The sequence below is a fragment of the Canis lupus genome, chromosome 10, assembly GCF_003254725.2.
Source record: "Canis lupus dingo isolate Sandy chromosome 10, ASM325472v2, whole genome shotgun sequence".
NCBI classification, from domain to species: Eukaryota; Metazoa; Chordata; class Mammalia; order Carnivora; family Canidae; genus Canis; species Canis lupus.
In genome coordinates, this window is record NC_064252.1 from 65038007 (window position 1) to 65053309 (window position 15303).

The 15303-nt window shown below is 42.9% G+C and overlaps 1 protein-coding gene across 4 annotated transcripts in view; it reads left to right on the forward strand.

Moving 5' to 3' along the window:
• The first annotated feature begins 12871 nt into the window (after positions 1-12871).
• Positions 12872-15303, forward strand: part of AFTPH (aftiphilin) — a 66838-nt gene continuing 64406 nt past the window's right edge. For 2 of the 4 annotated variants that reach the window (XR_003144954.3, XM_025469329.3), the window contains exon 1: positions 12874-13134. The gene's annotated coding sequence lies outside the window, so the exon portion shown is untranslated. Of the gene's footprint in view, positions 13135-15303 lie in introns of all 4 variants that reach the window. The other 2 variants (XM_025469362.3, XM_025469345.3) reach the window with 2 other exon arrangements.

Here is a 15303-nt window from a genome sequence, read left to right on the forward strand (position 1 = left end):
GCCACCCAGACGCCCCTGCAAAGCAAACTTCTGAGCCGAGATCTGAAGTCTCAATTCAAGGGCAATACATTAAGAGCATCCCTATTGCTATAAATCCATGGTGCAGAATTTAAAACCCTGTATACATCGGTCTCAGCCTGCTTCCCAAACTAAGGCACAGAAGAGAGCCAGTCGTTACAACGTTAGGTTGAGAAAAGATGAGTTAACTCTGGGCTAACACCATGTTGGTAATTGAATGAATTTACTGGTTGCCTAAAAAGGAATGGGATGCTGGGAAAAACAAGACGTGCCCACCCATCCAGGCATTGCCCCATCTCCTCTGCTGCCTTCTCCACTACCTTCTTCCCTCACCTGTCACCCCTTGTATTCTAGAAGTGACCTCAGACCTGCTGCAGTTATCATCATATCCAAAACCAGACTTGCAGCCAGCCCTCTGATATGCTCCAAACTTACTACTCTCCTTTCCTTCCACTTTCTACCCTACTCTCCTGATTTAAGATATCATGGCATTATTTGTGACAGTAAAACATAGTAGAAAATGTGGAATTCGTTTGGTTTTTCTAAATACATAGTTGGCCAGATTATGGAGTACTATGAAGCCATAAAAAAGGAGAGAAGAGTGTTATGTGTACTGATGGGGGAAACATCCATCATCCATAATATACTATTGAGTTGGGGTTTTTTTTTTTAAGTAATTAGCCCAAAACACCATCTGGAGTCAGATGATACTATCTTTGTAAAATAAACGAAGCAAAACAAAACTACATAGATGTCTTGAGATTCTAAGGGTACGACTGAAGAACAACAGGTGATCTGCTTGGTTAAGGCCAAAGAGTCTTGCCTTGCTGGGTTGGGTTGAGTATATACATACCAAGTGCATCTAGAGGTGAAGGTAGCAGAGAATGAAAGGCAGTTCTGGAGCAGGGAGGCTGGGAGGAGGCAGGTGTGGGAGGAGGATGAGTAGAAGAAAAGGAAAGGTGAAAGAGATCCCATAGAGAGAACTACTTTGAGGATGTCCTGCCAGCTTCTCTGCAAGTCATGTGGGAATGTGGTATGACAGCTACTTGCCAGAGCCAATTGTTCAGCTCAGAATATATTTTTTAAAGATTTTCTTTATTTATTCATGAGAGACAGACAGAGAGAGAGAGAGAGGCACAGACACAGGCAGAGGGAGAAGCCGGCTCCATGCAGGGAGCCCGACATGGGACTAGATCCCCTTTCTCCAGGATCACGCCCTGGGCTGATGGTGGTGCTAATCCACTGAGACACCTGGGCTGCCGAGCTCAGAATATTTTTAAAAATTCCCTGAAGAAGAAATGAAAGTCCTCATTGGGTTTTAGGTTTATAAACTGTTAAAAGAACTTTTATTTATTTATAAACCACTACAAAAGGAAGATAATGGAGCTGGTTCTTGTTGCCTCAAAGACCAGAAATCACACTGTATGGTCTTAAAGAAGGAAAACCCAGAGAAAGATGAGGGAGGAGAAGGAAAAAAATGCTTTGAGTTTAATGGAACTTCATATACGTATCTCCATAGGATTAGCACTAAGGTAATTTCTGAACCATCATCATTTCCTATCATTGTTTTACCAGCTTCCACGACTGTAGGAACCTTTATCACAAGCCTTTCTGTCCATATAGATGTAATAGGTTTATATTTGACATAGATAAAGTTCTGTAGAAAACCCATTTGACAGCAGTGGTGATTTTGTTTCCCCATAATCAATGACAACAGGGATGTCTGGGTGGCTCAGGGGTTGAGCATCTGCCTTTGGCTCAGGGCGTGATCCCGGGTCCTGGGATCAAGTCCTGCATGAGGCTCCCTGCATGGAACCTGCTTCTCCCTCTGCCTGAGTCTCTGCCTCTCTCTTTGTGTCTCTCATGAATAAATAAATAAAATCTTTAAAAAAATGACAACAGAGAAAACTATACTTTGATGGATATCAGTGCACAAATTTATGCTAATCTGAGACCTTCATCATTATCCCAGTTGCCAGCTAACAAAGGCTTTTTGTTTAGTTCATTAGGTCTTCATCTCAGCTTCTTCATCAGCCAAGGGCAGGACATTTGCAACACAACATTGAATTAACAAAATATTTTAGATCCAAGTGATTTGTTTGCTAGATTCCGTTGAATAAAAACTGATTCTCTTCTTTTAAAAAAAAAAAAGATTCATTTATTTATTTTAGAGAGAGAGTGCATGTACAGGAGCTGGGGGAAGGGCAAAGGGAGAGAGAGAGAGAGAATCTCAAGCAGACTCACCCACTGAGCACAGAGCCCCACTTGGGGCTCAATCTCACAACCCTGAGATCATAACCTAAGCCAAAATCAAGAGTGGGCTGCTGAACTGACTAAGCCACCCAGGTGTCCCAAAACTGATTCTCTTCCAAAGGAAAAATATACTTCTGGTTTTTTGTTTCAAATTTAAATACAATCATTGATGCTAATTAGACTTACTATGATGATCATTTCTCAATATATACAAATATTAAATCATTACATTGTACACCTGAAACTAATAGGATAATGTTATACTGTATGTCAATTATACCTCAATTAAAAAGAAATTCTGGGAAAAAAATGGTATTTGGGATTTTGATCAGGGTTATGTTGAATCGGGCAGCCCCGGTGGCTCAGCGGTTTAGTGCCGCCTTCAGCCCAGGGTGTGATCCTGGAGACCCAGGATCGGGTCCCACATTGGGCTCCCTGCATGGAGCCTGCGTCTCCCTCTGCCTATGTCTCTGCTTCTCTCTCCTCTCTACGTATTCTCATGAATAAATAAATAAAATTTAAAAAAAGGATTATGTTGAATCCATAGGTTAAACTGGGGGGAACTGCCACCTTAACAATGTCAAGTTTTATGCTGCATGAACATTATAAATTTCCATTCACTTAGGTCTTTGCTAAACTTTCTCACAATGCTTTGTTAGCAGAATAAATGCCTTGCAGATTTTTGTCAGTTTATTCCCAAATATTTTGCCTTTAAATTCTATTGTGATGTCTTTCAAGTTCATTTTTTTCAATTGTTGTAGGTAGCATATACAAGTAGAGCTGATTTTTTTATATTAACCTTGTAACATGCAATGTTCTTAAATTCACTTTTCAGTTTTAGTAATTTTTTTCATAGATTCTAAGAGGATTTTTTTTAAGTTTGTTTATTTCAGAGAGTGAATGAGAGAGCATGAGTGGTTGGAGGGGCAGAGAGAGAGGGAGAAGCAGACTCCCTAGTGAACAGGGAGCCTGACGTGGAGCTGATCCCAGGGCCCTGGGGCCATGACCTGAGCTGAAGGCAGACGCTTAACCGCTTAACCCACTGAACCATCCAGGCGCTGCTAAGAGTTTTCAATGTAAACAACCATGTTGTCTGTAGTAAAGGGAGTCTTGAGAAATACCCCACCAGATAGTGGTTGCTCTACATGGCTGAAACGTCTAGAATTTGCATAACTGAAGATCTAGATTGCTAATCTGTGATGAAGCTGGCAAGAGTGAACTTCAATAACATTTCTCCAGGTTGGGTGCTAAAAAAGATGAATAACCTGGATTCTCTCAGCAGAAGCAGATCAGTGCTCCAGTATTCAGGGTGGACCCATTTCTGTAGAAGGTAACAGAGACTTAACACTGTTGCATCCTAAACATATGCACTCATTCATCCAATACACGTTTGAGTATCATACGTGCATAATACTGATGGAAGGATAAAAGCACCATGATAAGCTCATAAAAGCTCCCAGGGGCTGGGAACCACCAACACCATTTCCTTAGTGCATGTTACTTAACATATTCTCTTTTGTACCTGAGTACAACCCAAGATTCAGCCCTGCTTCATCCCAGTCCAGGAACTGCTTTGAGAACCACAGGGAAGGAAGGGTCTTGGGACCCATGGAACACTGATCTACTTGAACCCGTGCTCAGGAGTTCTCAGGAGTCTATCTCCAACTCCATGCAGCTGATACAGTAGGAAAAGATCAGTTCTGTCTCCCAGTCGGTAGGGACACAACACTCGTGGAATAACCACATCAGTGATAGCTAACATTTGCTGGTACTTATCATGTTCCAAGCCCTGTGTTCAGTACCATATGTACAGCATCACATTTAGACCTCCTATAGGTCCATGAGGCAGAAACTATTAACAGTTGTTTTATTGAAATTTAAAATGTACAGAGAAAGTGCACAAAACATGTAAAATCTTTGCATGTACCTGATACTAGGCTGTAAACTCCTAAGGGACAAGGAGTATCTTGTTCATGCTTGTCTTCGCAAACCCTAGGATGGAGCCTTAACATACTACTTAATGTTGTTATGTGGTTAAATAATAAGCTCATAGCCAAAAGTAAATAAATGGTCCCTCTGTCATTTATTTATTTATTTATTTATTTATTTATTTATTTATTTGAGACACAGAGAGAGAGGCAGAGACATAGGCAGAGGGAGAAGCAAGCTCCATGCAGGGAGCCCGATGGAAGACTCGATCCCAGGACCTGGGATCACAACCTGAGCCGAAGGCAGACACTGAACCACTGAGCTACCCAGGCGTCCCAGTCCCTCGTCTTAATTGTTATCAACTTTTGGTGCACATCACTGTCATCTGTGGAACTGCAAAAGCCATAGGTGCCAATGTTCCAAGCCTGGGGATCTGATACAGTGGAAGAATCCTGATTCGGTAGCTGGATTTTTGGCCATATAAATATTTTCATTAACCTTTAGCCCTGGGCTGTTCTCAAACAAGAACGCGTTTGCTACGGCTTCACTAAATCATATGGCTAGAAGTTTCACGATATGTATCTGTCATCTCTTCTAAGATGACTTTTTTACACAACTTTTCATCTCAAATGCTTAAAGTACTCTGGGGAATTTCGCTAAAAGGATTTTTAAACCCACACTTCCAACATTTTTACATCAAAAAAAGAATAAAAGTAATCATTGGAATAACAATGAAAATGTCTGTGGCAGTGCACAAAAAGGAAATAGGTACTAGGTTAAGAAGGAATCCATTAATATTATGGATATCAGTAGTATCCAAAGAATTTACGGTGGTATTTTATAAAAGCAATACTCTAAAATTTGCTCCATTTTTCTTGTCAAGAGAACCTTATCGATGTTCTATTATGACAAGAATGTAACTGGTAAAAAAGAATAGAAATGATAACTGTTTATGTCCAGAGAGGTTATAAACATACTAAATTTCATACCATCAATTTCATTCATTTCAATTACTCATTCAGCCAACAAATGTGAGATAAACACCATACTAGGCACTAGAGATACAGAGATGAAGAACCCAGTTCTTTCCCCTTAAGCTAGAAGTTTCAGGGCGCCTGGGTGGCTCAGATGGTTAAGCATCTGCCTTCAGCTCAGGTCATGATCTCAGGGTCCTGGGATGGAGCTCCACATCCAGCTCCTCCCTCAGCAAGGAGTCTGCTTTTCCCTTTCCCTCTGCCTCTCCCCACTGCTCCTGATCTTTCTCTCTCTCTGTGTTTCTCTGTCTCTGTCTCTCTCTGTCTCTCTGTCTCAAATGGATAAATAAAAATTAAAAAAAAATAAAGCTATAAGTTTAGTGAGGGAGACAGTTTAGGAAATTGGAAACGACAATCGATATGATAAGAGCAATATTATAGATACACACAAGGCACAACAGAGGCTTAGAAGAGAAGAAACAAATTTGAGGGGGGCAGGGAGTACAGAGAAGATGTCAGTGAAGGTTTCTAGGAGGAGAAATTGTTGAGGAGGAATGAATCTTTGAATTTTATCTTAAGGAATGAATAGGAGCAACATAGTTGAAAGGAGTATCTGTCAGGGTTCTTAGTCACCAGCAACAGAATTGACATAGACTGATTAAGTGGAAATTATTAAAACATTAGGTGGCTCACAGAATCTCCTGTATGACTCAAGAACAAAGCTCAGAGTCCGAACAGCCAGGAACCTCTCCCCAAATCATGCCAGAGATCTGGTCCAGTGAGGATGCTGCGGAAACTGGTATTGCCAGGGCCACTAGCCCTGGACATGAAACACCAGGCGGCTCCTGCTGCGTCAGAAGCTGTCTCGCCAACCCGGCTACCATCACCATCAGAAAAAGTTCTCCGTGGCTCTTGCTTCTATTTGTTAATTAGCTCCCAATTCAAAGTCTGGGGACGGGCATCTGTTTGGGAAAGCCTAGGTCACACGCTCCACCTAGCAGCAAAGGAAGTTGAGAAAGGAAGCATCTGCCCGCATTCATTGCCAATTGCCAAGTAACAAACCACCGCAGGACTTGGTGCCTTAAAACAGCAGTGACCATCATTGTAACTGAAGATTCTGTGGGATGACTGACTGGGCTCAGCTGGTCAGAGCTTCTGCTCTAAGTGGTGTCTTACTGGGTCTAAAAATTATCTGAAGGGTCATCTGCCTGGAATGTCCAAGATGGGTCACGTCCATGGCTGGCTGTTGGCTGAGAGCTTAGAGTAGGTCACTTCTCCTATCCTTGTGTAGATTGGGTTCCCACAGCATGCAGCACTCAGGGGTTGTTGTACCTTTTACGTGCTGTCTCTCTTCTGGGACAAGCATACCAAGCAGAAAAGTCAGAAGCTCCAGATCTCTTAACGCTCAGTCTGAAAAGTTACACAGCACCACTTCCACCCATTCTGTTGGTCAGATTAAGCCACAGGCTAGTGCACACTCAAGAAGAAGAGCAATAAATGCCATCTCAAAATTGCAGAAGTGGCAAAAATCTGCAGCTGTCCTTACTTCTCCACATTGGCCCTTTCAGCCTTTATACTGGGAAGAAGGGGTTGCCTCCCATGTAGACTCATAAATTGGTGATTTTCCCAAACATAGGAAAGAGGTTCGGATTCTGAGCTCTTCAAAGAAAAAGAGAAAAAGGGGGGGGAGACAATCACCCACTGTAAGAAGCAGGAAGAAGGGCATTTCAAGTAGAAGGAACAGTATTGGAAAGTCACAGAGGGCTGCCGCTGATACTACCACTTAAATAGTGCACTACTCTTGATAATATAATTCCCGCTGTTCTCTTGCTAACACTGCATTAGAACTGCTCCTTGTTGAACAGAGCTGTAATTCTACTGTATTTGTGCATATTAGAGGATTTAAACTAATTACAATTGATTTGGAAGTTGCAGTCCTTGCTTGTTTTCTCCTTTCTACAGATTTAAAACCCTTTACAAGAGCACTGTTTACAAGGTCTGCTCCAGAATCAGAAATGTGTATTTGACAATGATTGCCTGGGGAATGCAGTAATTTGAAAATAAATGTAAGGGAAACCCAGACTTCATCTGTATGCTTGGATATTTTTTTAATAGCCTTTTCTTTTACTTTGTATTATGAAATACTCAAAATAGCAGAGAAGTTAAAAAAAAAAAAAGCCTAATAAACACTAAGACATCCACCACCTAGATTCGGTTTAATAATTTCTAGCATTTTGCCATATTTGCTTTATCTCTAGGTATTTGGGGTATTTTTCTGAACCATTTTATTTTTTAGATTTATTTAGAAAGATTTATTTATTTGGGAAAGACAGAGAGAGCAAGCAGGGGGAACCGCAGAGGGAGAAGGAGAAGCCGACTCTCTGCTGAGTGCAGAGCCCGACGTGGGGCTCAGTGTTGGGATCTTGAAATCATGACCCGAGCCAAAATCAAGAGTCCGACCCTTAACCAACTGAGCAACCCAGGTGTCCCTTTCTGAACCATTTTATTTTCTTTTATTTTTTAAAAGATTTATTTATTTATGAGAGATGGAGAGAGAGAGAGAGAGAGAGGCAGAGACACAGGCAGTGGGAGAAGCAGGCTCCATGCAGGGAGCCCGACGCGGGACCCAATCCCTGGACGCCAGGATTACTCCCTGGGCCAAAGGCAGGCGCTAAATTGCTGAGCCACCCAGGGATCCCCTCTGAACCATTTTAAAATAGATTATACACATCATTATATGTCAGGCATCTCCAGAAAGTAAGGACATCCTCATACAGATCCATAATTTCATTACCAGATCTTAAAAATTCACAATAAATCCTCAAGAACATTAAATGCCAATACACAGTCAGATTTCCTCAACTATCTCCAAAAATGTCTTTGTTAACTGGTTCATTCAAATAACAATTCTGTCAAGAACCACAAATTGCACTAGGTTGTTATTTCTTTTGCATTTCTTTTAACCTAGACTATCCCTTTTCAAGAGAACATGTTATTTGTAGAATAATCCATGTACTGGATTGGTACATTTGTTTCTTAGTAGTCCTGTTTAACTCGTTGCTCCGGTATTTCCTATAAACTGGAAGGTAGTTTTAAAGGCTTAATGAGATTCAGATTAAATATATTTGGCAGAAATGCTGTGTACTTCTGTGATCTGTGTATTTCACACTGCATCACACTGGGGGCTCATTGTGTCCAATTGCCTTTGTCTTTCACTTTGGGGAGGGACACACAAAAATAATGCACGCAGGTTGGGTGAGACAAAACAGTCTAAGACAGGATTCCAACAGGACTAAAGGTGTGGATAGAAGTGACAGTGAGCCCCTTGGGGGTTGCTGTCTGCTTCTGAGCCCTTAGCTTTGGGCTGACTCGATTACCTGAGAGGAGAGACATTCATCTTGATGGTATTAATGAGGGGAGGCAAAGATCCCGGCTGGAGTCTGAGAATAAAAGGAGAGTAAGGTCCCGGCATAGCCCCTGCTCAGGTCTCTCTTGCCTTGTTCTGGAAGATGTCTGGTCTGATTTCCTATTAGGAAAAGCACCACAGCAACATTTTACTTACAGGGGTCTACAGACCTATAAGAATTTAGGGTCTGGCATACTTAATATGGACCCAGAGGCCAGAGCCTCTGAATTATTGTCTCTGTCAGCTGTAACATGCCAGTGGAGGCCCAAAATGCTAGTAGAAAGCTCTGAGAAAACCAGTGGGGCAGTTTGGCTCCTGGAGTGATTTTTAAGTTTGGGGGAGCAGTAGTAGTAGCAGACACTTGGGGGACCTACAGGCTCTACAGGGACTGTGCGAGAATCAGGAGAGAAATATACTTAAAAGCGTTTTTGAACAGTTGAACAAATCTTAGATATTAACATTAGCATAATACACCAGGAACTCTCTCTAGGATGCTGTTCGCAATTTGTCGCTTTAAATTAACTGGCTCTGGAAAAGCTGTTTTTTAACTTGAAAAAATGAATACAGAACATGTCAGAGAATTATATAACACACACCCTGTACCCTCCACCTAGAATTAAATATAAATGGCTTGAACAAAGCATCAAGTTGTACGTCTTAACTAAATACAACTTTTACTTGTCAGTTGTATCTCAACAAAGCTAGAAAAAGAAGAAAAAATGCAAATGGCTTGCCACATTTACTTCAGATTTTTTTTTTTTTTAAGATATAAGACATTGCAATTACAGGTAAAAATCCACTTTGGTGCTTTCTGACCCATTCCATACTGGCCTCTAATGAATTTTGTGTATCTTATTCTGGTCCATATTTTTGTACTTTATTATACAAAATTTATATCCATTAATTACTGGTTTATTTTTTAAAACTCACATACACTATAAAATTCATATCACATTTTACCCATTCTGAAACCTCATTCACTTTTGTTTTTATAATCATTGATACCTACAGGTCTAGTTTATTTAAGTGCTGAAAAGCAATCCATCTATGAATATATTATAATTTATTTGTCCACTAAAAAGTATTACTTAGCCAGAAAGCATTTACTGGGTTATAAAATGAAATCCTAGGAAAACGTGTAGATGAAAAGAACCTTGGAAGTCATCTGGGCAGGGTTTCTGAAGCTGTGGTTCATAGACCCTCTTCCATGAATGAGCTCTAGGAGGTCTAAGAAATTTGAATGTCTGTGGGATGAGCATTTCCCGCAGAAAGGGTCAAAGCTTTGACCATATACTCAAAGAGATACATGCGCTAGTTACTTGTCCTAAAGGAGTTGAGGACCTGTGATCTAGTTTCACTCTCTCATTTGACATAGAAGAAGACTGAAGTCCAGAGAGGTTAAGTAATTTATACAAAATCATAGTGCCATAGATCCTGTTCATGAACCCAGGTCTATGTTATTCTTCTTCCAGAATATCAGATTGCTAGGGCTTTATGCTTGTTGATTTCTTATATAAATGAGTTAACTTCCTTTCAACTTTTAGTCTAAAAAGCATAATTCCATCTTTTTTTTCTTTTAATGATTATCCACTGCTGGTAAGGAAGTGGTAAAATTGGTACATTCCTATATTACTGGTAGTATTGTAAACTGGCATAGTCTTTTGGAAAATAATATGAGATGATAAAGTGCCAATAAAACATTAATATCTTTTTGGCTCAATCATTTTTATATTGAGAAAAAAGTCCTACAATTGGACAAAGCCCCATGCACAAAACGTTCATCAGAGTATTATTTGCAATGGTGGAAAATATCTACTAATAGGATAACGGATAAATCACGGTATGTCCACTCCATTGAATACCATGGAGATCATTAAGGTCTTACAAAATGTTAAGCAATAGAGGGAAATGCTTACAACAAAATATTAAGTGGAAAGTTAGCTTTATTTAGTTATGATTACAACTTTGTAAACAATCTACACAAAACACTAGAAGTACATACAACACGTGATAAACTGTCATTTACTTTTTCTTTTCTTTCTTTTTTTTTAAGATGTATTTATTTATTCGTGATAGTACTTTTTCTTTTCTTGATGCAAATTCTTGGGTAATGAAGTTCTGGTCATAATTTTTAGAAAGTAAACCAAAACAATATCATCATTAGATCCAAATGCAGTAATTTTGTTTTTCCCCAAATGCGATGAATTTTAGTAATTATGTTTCCTACAGACTCATCGTCTTAAAAAACATTGAGTAACAAAGGCTGTCCTTTTGTACTAGACTTTAGTAGGCTTTGGAATGCTGCTGGGAACCCTGTGTAAGATTACCCATTACCAGCTGGTTGATTGCACTCACAAGTCATCTGACCAAATAGCTACCCAATCGCCTTATTCAGAGTTGGACACTGATTTCTAAATTGTTGTCCTCAAGTGGATAGAATTGGCTCCTACCATTTATCTCATTAAAAAAAAAAAATCACTTTGGAATCGTATGTTATGTGTGGATCAGGGACCTACTTTTTCCAAAATCAGGGTTTTCTTTTTTAACGTTCTGATGTTTGAGTCCACTATTTCAATGCAAACATTTTCTTGGTGTAGGGTCTGCCTTAAGGATTTTACATGTTCTTCTCATTCCGAGATTTCCGTGTAGCAGAGCTCTCAAATTAGGACAAGCACGTGTTCATCTAAAATTAATTCATTCCCAGTCTCCACAACAAACACACAAATACTTTTCTTTCTTTCCTTCTCGGTCAATAAACATTTATGGTGACATATATGTGCATTATTTATTTTTTTCCAAGCCTGCACGTGAGCTACACCAGCAGGGGGCGAAATACAATAGGAATTTGACAAGCCATACAGATTTTTTTTTTTCTTTAGTGACTGAGCAATAACCAAAAATCCAGCAGGACCACAAAGCAGTCGGTGCTCCCACTGAAAGTGATGCAGTCTCCGTGTTTCTTACAGCGATTTGAGTTGTAAAAAGACCAATGCGGGTCTGTTGTAGCGCTCCAATTAATTTGTCTAGAACATTGCAGAGGCGGGATTAAACCGTGATGAACTGCTTTTGTCCTTATCTTTCCCCTGATTTGTATAATTCCTCCACTCAAGGGGGAGGGAGGCGGGGGGGGCGGGTGGACACTTCTCCGTGGCTGAGGGGGTGTTTTCCATCCTTGCTTCTTTGCGCAGCTCTGGAGCTTGGCTGTCTTGGGACTATTTTAAATTTTTCAAATTGCCGGTGCGGGTTTGCCCAAAAGTGAGGAAAATGAGCGCCCGGCAAGCAAGCGGGGCTCCCGATTTGCAGGCTGGATACCCCGGTCGCCTCGTCCTGGACGATGAACAATGATCCTTGAAGCCTTGGGAGTCTCTTTTTTTTTTTGCAGTGGTCAGTGTTCGAACAGATATTTGTGATAAAACCGAGGGGGAAAGGTCACAAAAACGCCAATGATCAGCTGCTGGAGGCTGACGGCAGCAAAAAAAAATCCATGATGAACCAGGGGAGCGCACACGTCGACCTGACACCTTCGGCTTCCTTGGAGGGTCTCCATCTGTTAGCAAAATTCCCGATTTAAAAAAAAAAAAAAAAAAAAAAAAAATTTTTTTTTTTTTTTTGGAACATATTAGCTACTGGTCTCAAAAGCCCATTTGTCCGTCTTCGGCGGGGGCTCTCCCTCTGCTTTATAACAATCTCTCTGTTAAGGTAGCAAAACCAGCAGCTTCCTCTTCTGGGAGTTTAAATTAAAAATGAGGAACATTGGACTGAATTTAAAAAAAAAAAAAAAAGTCGATTTACGGGGCGGGGGGGGGGGGGGAGGGCAAGCTGATAAGGGCTCTCCGTGGTGGAGAAGTTATGGTGCAGGCGTTAACAAAATCTTGGCAACTGTTGTTTGCAGAGCGGGACACTTGGCTCGGTCCTGCCCGCGCCGCCGCCGCCCGGCTGGGGAGCACCCGGCTGGGGAGCACCCGGCGGGGGAGCACCCGGCCCGGCGCGCAGCTCCCGCGGCAGGCGGGCTGCGGAAAGACGTCCTTCCCCGCAACGCCTCGCGAGGAAGTAGAGGAGAAGGGCAGCTTGCCCACACCCAAAATGGCGGCCGGCACGCCACGCGACCGCGCCTGCGCAGGGGTAAGCGTTCTGTGACACTAATTCCCCCTGGAGTGTCCTCCCCCGCCCCCCCCAGCAGCCCCCGCCCCCCTGCACCCACCAGCGCCCGGCCCCGACCTAGCCACCTGCGCCCGGAAGTGACGTGTCGGCGGCAGCGGTTCCCCCGCTGCATGATGGGAGAGTGTGTGGAGTGGGCGGGGGGTCTCGGCGGAGGAGGAGGTGGAGGCGGCGGCGGCGGCGGCGGAAGAGGGCGGAGGGTAATGGGATGGGGGTCCCGCGGCAGCGCTGAAACTCCGGGTGGGCGTCCATGGCGCTGCTTCGCTGACGGGGCTGGGAGCAGCCTGCCTTCCGCTCTCTCCAGCTCCGCGTCGGGCTAGCCGGTCCTTCCCCGGGGAGCCAGTTACTCCCCGGGCCCCTGAGCCATGCCCATCGCGGCCGCCCCGGGCGAGCCAGGTAAGCGCCTCCGCTCCGCGTCCCCGGCCGCGCGGGGGCCCCAGGGGGCGGGCGCCGGGCCCGGCCCACCGGCGGGACCGTCGCCCGGGCCGGGAGGACCTGCCTGCCGCGGAGCCTGGGACTGCGGGGCCGGGGACGGTGCCGGCTCTGCGGGCCTGCGGGCTCCGGACTGGGGCTCTGCCCTCTTCCGCGGCGGGTGCGGGGACGCCCGCGGCGGCCGCCAAGCGCACAGGCTCCCTGCCCGCCATCCCGGGCACCGGCCGGGGCAGCGTGAGCCCTTCCCACGTCCGCGGCCGCCGCCGGCTCGCCCTGCCCCTCCGCTTCCACCTGCCCGCAGCTCCGGCCGGCCGCTCCCTCCCTCCCTCCCGAGAAGTTTGGGGCTTTGCTCCGGTTTCCTCTTTTTTTTTTTTTTTCCCCTCCCCCTTCCTCGTGACAGGTGTAAACACTGCCTGCTTCTCCCAGGCCCGAGGCCGGCTGCGACCGGAGTGTGGCTGCTTCCGAGGGTCTCTGAAGCAAGCGGGTTTTGAGACCTCCCAACAGGCAGAGCTCATGCATCCCTTCCCGAAAGGGACCTTTTCTGCCCCTTTCTTGCACTTCTCGAGAAATATTCCGTGTCTGCTCCCCAGATTGCGTTCGCAAAGTTGGACCATTATTCTTCACGCGCCCGGTCTGGCAGGTGCAATGTCTTGCTCGGGCAGAGGACAGGAGTATAGGGTGAACGGTCCGAGGGTCTTTTCTCCCATTAAGAAAGTACCGAGTGGCTAGTTTTTTTTTGTTGTTGTTGTTGTTGTTGTTTTGTTTTGTTTTTTTCTCCTAGAGGTTAATGCAAGTTTTAGCTCGGTTTCCCACCGAGCCTTCTCTTTGGGGGCCGAGGAAGGGACTAACTCACACTTGTAAGTGTTTCATTGGGGGCATCAGAAGGGGGACAAGTGAGACAAAAGCAGTGGTTCCGGTTCCAAAGTTCTCACTTTAGGGGAAGAAAAGTAAAACTTTGCTTTTGAGCTTTGATCTTCCCTCTTCGCTGGCTTTCACGGAGGGCTTTCTCCTCCTCCCAACTGGGGTTTTGTTTTTGTTTTTGTTTTTGTTTTGAGGGTGGGAGAGGGACACAGTTTGACCCCTGGTGTTACATTTAATTGTTATTCTCAGGTAGCCTTTGAGACATTGAAATGTAAGCCAGACTCCAGGGGAAACAAATGTTTCAACACTATTCCGTTGATCTAATTTGCAGTTTATCTACATTTGATATACTTTGCCGGCTTAAATTGTTGGCTTTCGTAGTAGTCATTCTTAACTCTTTGCAGAAGTATCTGTGTCTGTACAGAGTACCTATGGCAGCCTTGTGCATTTTGTCCATGAAGATATTGCAGATGGATTTAAAAATCTCGTATAAAAATATTCAGCCCAGTAAATGACACCTAGTAAATTCTCATTAGATCGAATTCCTTTATATATCAGTTAGATATATTAATTGACCTTCAAAGCATAGGTATATTTTAAAACCTTTAAAAAGCTCTTGTAAGAAATTCACTAGAATTCCCATAATATGTAGGGCATCTGTTTTTTCTGTTTTCTGATTTTTGACCTAGAGACTATTATGAAAATAATTCTGTATCAAATGTCTCCCTTATTGGATACTGAGTCCATAATTGCATTGATAAATTTTGCAGAATCCAGTTGTCTTTATCAAAATTTTGTGATCTAGATGAATCCTCTTATGAAACATCATTTAAAATTGTAATTTGTTTTACTTGCAGTTAGTTAAAAGTTACTCCAGAAAACAAATGAAATTTGAGTACCAAAGGTTTCATTTTTGTGTGAGATCCAAAGTGCTTCCCTTAACAGTCTAAAAAAAGTCTTTGAATAGCTTCTCATTGAGGAATTACCCCTTCTCTCCTAACCCTACTTCCCAAAACTCATGAAAGGAGGCCATTAAGTATTTAGGTATTTTTAAACTGTCATAAATCATTTAAATCGAATGTTTATATTGTAATTAACCTACAATTCCAAAGTTAAAAAATAAGTATTTTATTCTCTCTTAGCACTTTCAGTTCCTCTTTAACTAGGCTAGTGAACCTTTCCAGCCTGACTTAATAAGTATTTATAATTTTTACACAATTTGTAAAATGTCTGGCATTATATGGGATATGTGTGTGTGTGTGTATATATATA